This window comes from Halictus rubicundus, unplaced genomic scaffold (genome assembly GCF_050948215.1).
Source record: "Halictus rubicundus isolate RS-2024b unplaced genomic scaffold, iyHalRubi1_principal scaffold0064, whole genome shotgun sequence".
Taxonomy (NCBI): domain Eukaryota; kingdom Metazoa; phylum Arthropoda; class Insecta; order Hymenoptera; family Halictidae; genus Halictus; species Halictus rubicundus.
Window position 1 is genome coordinate 47,527 of NW_027488605.1, and position 7,921 is coordinate 55,447.

Genomic DNA, 7,921 nt, shown 5'->3' on the forward strand with positions numbered 1-7,921 from the left:
TATCCTGTCCTCTAACCTATCCTGCTCTCTATCCTATCCTACCCTCTATCCTACCCTATCCTCTATCCCATCCTATCCTCTATCCTATCCTATCCTCTATAATATCGTATCCTCAATCATATTCTATCCTCTATCCTTTAATATCATCGATCCTGTCCTATTCTTTATCCTATCCTATATTCTATCCTATCGTATCCTCAATTCTATTCTATACTCCATCCTATCCTATCCGCTATCTTATCATATCCTCTATCCTACAATATCCTCTATCCTATCCAATCCCCTATCCTATCCTCTATCCTATTCTCTATCCAATCCTATCCTCTATCGTCTCCTATCCTCTATCCTATCCTACTCTCTATCCTATCATCTATCCTATCGTATCCTCTATCCTATCCAATCCCCTATCCTATCCTATCCTCTATCCTATCCTATCCTCTATCCTATCCAATCCCCTATCCTATTCTCTATCCTATCCAATACTCGATCAAATTCTATCATCTATAATATCGTATCCTCTATCCTATCCTATCATCTATCCTATAACATCATCTATCCTATCCTCTTCTCTATCCTATCCTATCCTCTATAATATCGTATCCTGTATCCTATCCTGTCCTCTATCGTATCGTATCCTCTATCCTATCCGATCCTCTATCCTATCCGATCCTCTATCCTATCCTATCCTCTATAATATCGTATCCTCTATCATATCCTATCATCTATCCTATCCAATCCTCTATCCTATCCTCTATCCTATCCTATCCTCTATCCTATCCTATCAACTATCGTCTCCTGTCCTATATCCTACCCAATCCCCTATCCTATCCTCTAAACTATCCTATCCGATCCTCCATCCTATCCTATTCTCTATAATATCGTATCCTCTATCATATCCTGTCCTCTTTCCTATAACATCATCTACCCTATCCGAATCTCTTTCCTATCTTATCCTCTTTCCTATCCTATCCTCAATCCTATCCTATCCTGTATCCTATCCAATCCCCTATCCTATCCTCTATCCTATCCCATTCTCAATCCTATCCTATCCTCTTTCCTATCCTATCCTCTATCCTATCCTATCCTCTATCCTATCCTATCCTCTATCCTCTCCTATCCTCTTTCCTATCCTATAGTCTATTATATCCTATCCTCTATCCTATCCTATCTTCTATCGTCTCCTGTCCTCTATCCTACCCAATCCCCTATCCTATACTCTATCTTATCCTATCCGATCTTCTATCCTATCCTATCCTCTATCCTATCCTAACCTATCCTCTATCCTATCCTATCCTCTATCCTATCCTATCCTCTATCCTATCCTATCCTCTATCCTATCCTATCCTGTATCCTATCCTATCCTCTATCCTATCCTATCCTCTATCCTATCCTATCCCCTATCCTATCCTCTATCCTATCCTATCCGATCCTCCATCCTATCCTATTCTCTATAATATCGTATCCTCTATCATATCCTATCCTCTCTCCAATCCTATCCTCAATCCTCTATCCTCTATCCTATCCTATCGTCTATTATATCGTATCCTCTTTCCTATAATACCATCTATCCCATCCTATTCTATATCGTCTCCTAGCCTGTATCCTATCCAATCTCCTATCCTATCCTCTATCCTATCCTATTGTCTGTGCTATCCTCTATCCTATCCTATCCTCTATCCTATCCCATTCTCTATCCTATCCTATCGTCTTTCCTATCCTATTCTATATCCTATCCTATCCTTTATCCTATCCTGTCCTCTATCCTGCAATATCATCTATCCTATCCTATCCTATCCTCATCCGTCTCCTATCGTGTATCCGATTCAATCCCCTATCCTATCCTCTATCCTATCCTATTCTCTATCCTATCCTCTATCCTATCCAATCCTCTATCCTATCCTCTATCATATCCTCTATCCTATCCAATCCGCTATCCTATCCTATCCTCTATCCTATGCTGTCCTCTATCCTGCAATATCATCTATCCTATCCTATCCTCTATCCTATCCTCTATCCTATCTAATCCCCTATCCTCTATCCTATCCTATCCGCTATCTTATCATATCCTCTATCCTATAATATCCTCTATCCTATCCAATCCCCTATCCTATCCTCTATCCTATTCTCTATCCAATCCTATCCTCTATCGTCTCCTATCCTCTATCCTATCCTACTCTCTATCCTATCCTCTATCCTATCGTATCCTCTATCCTATCCAATCCTCTATCCTATCCTATCCTCTATCCTATCCTATCCTCTATCCTGTCCAATCCCCTATCCTATTCTCTATCCTATCCAATACTCGATCCTATTCTATCATCTATAATATCGTATCCTCTATCCTATCCTATCATCTATCCTATAACATCATCTATCCTATCCTATCCTCTATCCTGTCCTATTCTCAATCCTATCCTATTCTCTATCCTATCCTATCCTATTCTCTATCGTATCCTATCCTCTATCCTATCCAATCCGCTATCCTATCCTCTATCCTATCCAATCCGCTATCCTATCCTATCCTCTATCCTATGCTGTCCTCTATCCTGCAATATCATCTATCCTATCCTATCCTCTATCCTATCCTCTATCCTATCGAATGCCCTATCCTCTATCCTATCCTATCACCTATCCTATCATATCCTCTATCCTATCCTATCCCCTATCCTTTTATATCCTCTATCCTTTCCTATCCTCTATCCTATCCTATCCTATCCTCTATCCTAACCTACCTTCTATCGTCTCCCGTCCTCTTTCCTATTCAATCCCCTATCCTATCCTCTATCGTCTCCTATCCCCTATCCTATCCAATCCCCTATCCTGTCCTCTAACCTATCCTGCCCTCTATCCTATCCTACCCTCTATCCTACCCTATTCTCTATCCCATCCTATCCTCTATCCTATCCTATCCTCTATAATATCGTATCCTCAACCATATTCTATCCTCTATCCTATAATATCATCTATCCTATCCTATTCTTTATCCTATCCTATATTCTATCCTATCCTATCCTCAATTCTATTCTATACTCCATCCTATCATATCCGCTATCTTATCATATCCTCCATCCTATAATATCCTCTATGCTATCCAATCCCCTATCCTATCCTCTATCCTATTCTCTATCCAATCCTATCCTCTATTGTCTCCTATCCTCTATCCTATTCTATCCTCTATCCTATAATATCATCTATCCTATAATATTCTTTATCCTATCCTATACTCTATCCTATCCTATCCTCAATTCTATTCTATACTCCATCCTATCCTATCCGCTATCCTATCCTATCCTCTATCCTATCGTATCCTCTATCCTATCCAATCCTCTATCCTATCCTATGCTCTATCCTATCCTATCCTCTATCCTATCCAATCCCCTATCCTATTCTCTATCCTATCCAATACTCGATCCTATTCTATCATCTATAATATCGTATCCTGTATCCTATCCTGTCCTCTATCATATCGTATCCTCTATAATATCGTATCCTCTATCATATCCTATCCTGTATCCAATAATATCATCTACCCTATCCTATTCCCTATCCTATCCTATTCTCTATCCTATCCTATCCTCTATCCTATCCTATACTCCACCCTATCCTTTCCGCTATCCTATCTTATCATCTATCCTATCCTATCCTCCATCCTATCCTATCCTCTATCCTATAATATCATCTGTCCTATTCTATCCTCTATCCTATCCTCTATCCCATCCTATCCTCAATCCTATGCTATCCTCAATTCTATGCTATACTCCATCCCATCCTATCCGCTATCCTATCCTATTCTCTATCCTATAATATCCTCTATCCTATCCTCAATCCTATCCTCTATCGTCTCCTATGCTCTATCGTCTCCTATCCTCTATCCTATCCTATTCTTTATCCTATCCTCAATCCTATAGTATCCTCTATCCTATCCAATCCTCTATCCTATCCTATCCTCTATCGTATCCTATCCTCTATCCCGTCCTATTCTCTATGCTATCCAATACTCGATCCTATGCTATCATCTATAATATCGTATCTTCTATCCTATCCTATCCTGTATCCTATAACATCATCTATCCTAACCTTTTCTCTATCCTATCGTATCCTCTATCCTATCCTATCCTCTATCCTATCCTATCCTCTATCCTATCCTATCCTCTATAATATCGTATCCTCTATCATATCCTATCCCCTTTCCTATAATATCCTCTATCCTATCCTATCCTCTATCCTATCCTATCCTCTATCCTATCCTATCCTCTATCCTATCCTATCCTCTATCCTATCCTATCCTCTATCCTATACTATCCTCTATCCTATCCTATCCTCTATCCTATCCTATCCTCTATCCTATCCTATCCTATCCTCTACCGTATCCTATTCTCTATCCTATCCTCTATCCTATCGTATCCTCTATCCTATCCAATCCTCTATCCAATCCTATCCTCTAACTTATCCTATCCTCTATCCTATCTTATCCTCTGTCCTATTCTATACTCTATCCTATCCTTTCCGCCGCCTATCCTATCCTGTCCTCTATCGAATCCTATCCTCTATCCTATCCAATCCTATATCCTATTCTCTATCCTATCCTATCCTCTATCGTATCCTGTCCCCTATCCTATCCTATCCTCTATCCTATTCTATCCTCCATCGTATCCTATCCTCTATCCTATCCAATCTCCTATTCCTATCCACTCCCCGATCCTATCCTCTATCCTACCCTTTCTCTATCCTATCCTATCCTCTATCCTATCCTATCCTCTATCCTACCCTATCCTCTATCCTATCCTATCCTCTATCCCATCCTATCCTCTATCCCATCCTATCCTCTATCCAATCCTATCCTCTATCCTATCCTATCCTCTATCCTATCCTATCCTCTATCCTATCCTATCCTTCTCTCCTATCCTATCCTCTATCCTATCCTATCCTCTATCCTATCCTATCCTCTATCGTCTCCTGTCCTCTATCCTATCCAATCCCCTATCCTATCCAATCCCCGATCCTATCCTCTATCGTACCCTTTCCTCTATCCTATCCTATCCTCTATCCTATCCTAGCCTCTATCGTATCCTATCCTGTATCCGATCCAATCGCCTATCCTATCATATCCTCTATCCTACCCTATCCTCTATCCTATCCTATCCTCTATCCCATCCTATCTTCTATCCCATCCTATCCTCTATCCAATCCTATCCTCTATCCTATCCTCTATCCTATCGTATCCTCTATCCTATCCAATCCTCTATCCAATCCTATCCTCTAACTTATCCTATCCTCTATCCTATCTTATCCTCTGTCCTATTCTATACTCTATCCTATCCTTTCGCCCGCCTATCCTATCCTGTCCTCTATCGAATCCTATCCTCTATCCTATCCAATCCTATATCCTATTCTCTATCCTATCCTATCCTCTATCGTATCCTGTCCCCTATCCTATCCTATCCTCTATCCTATTCTATCCTCCATCGTATCCTATCCTCTATCCTATCCAATCTCCTATCCTATCCACTCCCCGATCCTATCCTCTATCCTACCCTTTCCTCTATCCTATCCTATCCTCTATCCTATCCTATCCTCTATCCTACCCTATCCTCTATCCTATCCTATCCTCTATCCATCCTATCCTCTATCCATCCTATCCTCTATCCAATCCTATCCTCTATCCTATCCTATCCTCTATCCTATCCTATCCTCTATCCTATCCTATCCTTCTCTCCTATCCTATCCTCTATCCTATCCTATCCTCTATCCTATCCTATCCTCTATCGTCTCCTGTCCTCTATCCTATCCAATCCCCTATCCTATCCAATCCCCGATCCTATCCTCTATCGTACCCTTTCCTTCTATCCTATCCTATCCTCTATCCTATCCTAGCCTCTATCGTATCCTATCCTGTATCCGATCCAATCGCCTATCCTATCATATCCTCTATCCTACCCTATCCTCTATCCTATCCTATCCTCTATCCCATCCTATCCTCTATCCCATCCTATCCTCTATCCAATCCTATCCTCTATCCTATCCTATCCTCTATCCTATCCTATCCTCTATCCTATCCTATCCTTCTCTCCTATCCTATCCTCTATCCTATCCTATCCTCTATTCTATCCTATCCTCTATCCTATCCTATCCTCTATCGTCTCCTGTCCTCTATCCTATCCAATCCTCTATCCTATCCAATCCCCGATCCTATCCTATATCCTACCCTTTCCTCTATCCTATCCTATCCTCTATCCTATCCTATCCTATCCTCTATCCTATCCTATCCTCTATCCTATCCTATCCTTCTCTCCTATCCTATCCTCTATCCTATCCTATCCTCTATCCTATCCTATCCTCTATCCTATCCTGTCCTCTATCCTATAATATCATCTATCCTATCCTATTCTCTATCCTATCCTATCCTATCCTCTACCGTATCCTATCCTGTATCCGATCCAATCCCCTATCGTATCCTCTATCCTATCCTATTCTCTATCCTATCCTCTATCCTATCGTATCCTCTATCCTATCCAATCCTATATCCTATCCTCTATCCTATCCTATCCTCTAACTTATCCTATCCTCTATCCTATCTTATCCTCTGTCCTATTCTATACTCTATCCTATCCTTTCCGCCATCATATCATATCCTGTCCTCTATCGAATCCTATCCTCTATCCTATCCTATCATCTATCGTCTCCTGTCCTCTATCCTATCCAATCCCTATCCTATCCAATCCCCGATCCTATCCTCTATCCTACCCTTTCCTCTATCCTATCCTATCCTCTATCCTATCCTATCCTATCCTCTATCCTATCCTATCCTCTATCCTATCCTATCTTTCTCTCCTATCCTATCCTCTATCCTATCCTATCCTCTATGCTATCCTATCCTCTATCCTATCCTGTCCTCTATCCTATAATATCATCTATCCTATCCTATTCTCTATCCTATCCTAACCTATCCTCTACCGTATCCTATCCTGTATCCGATCCAATCCCCTATCGTATCCTCTATCCTATCCTATTCTCTATCCTATCCTCTATCCTATCGTATCCTCTATCCTATCCAATCCTATATCCTATCCTCTATCCTATCCTATCCTCTATCCTATCCTATCCTCTATCCTATACTATCCTCTATCCTATCCTATCCTCTATCCTATCCTATCCTCTATCCTATCCTATCCTATCCTCTACCGTATCCTATTCTCTATCCTATCCTCTATCCTATCGTATCCTCTATCCTATCCAATCCTCTATCCTATCCTATCCTCTAACTTATCCTATCCTCTATCCTATCCTATCCTCTATCCTATCCTATCCTCTATCCTATCCTATCCTCTATCCTATCCTATCCTCTATCCTATCCTATCCTCTATCCTATCCTGTCCTCTATCCTATAATATCATCTATCCTATCCTATTCTCTATCCTATCCTATCCTATCCTCTACCGTATCCTATCCTGTATCCGATCCAATCCCCTATCGTATCCTCTATCCTATCCTATTCTCTATCCTATCCTCTATCCTATCCTATCCTCTAACTTATCCTATCCTCTATCCTATCTTATCCTCTGTCCTATTCTATACTCTATCCTATCCTTTCCGCCATCATATCATATCCTGTCCTCTATCGAATCCTATCCTCTATCCTATCCTATCATCTATCGTCTCCTGTCCTCTATCCTATCCAATCCCCTATCCTATCCAATCCCCGATCCTATCCTCTATCCTACCCTTTCCTCTATCCTATCCTATCCTCTATCCTATCCTATCCTATCCTCTATCCTATCCTATCCTCTATCCTATCCTATCTTTCTCTCCTATCCTATCCTCTATCCTATCCTATCCTCTATGCTATCCTATCCTCTATCCTATCCTGTCCTCTATCCTATAATATCATCTATCCTATCCTATTCTCTATCCTATCCTAACC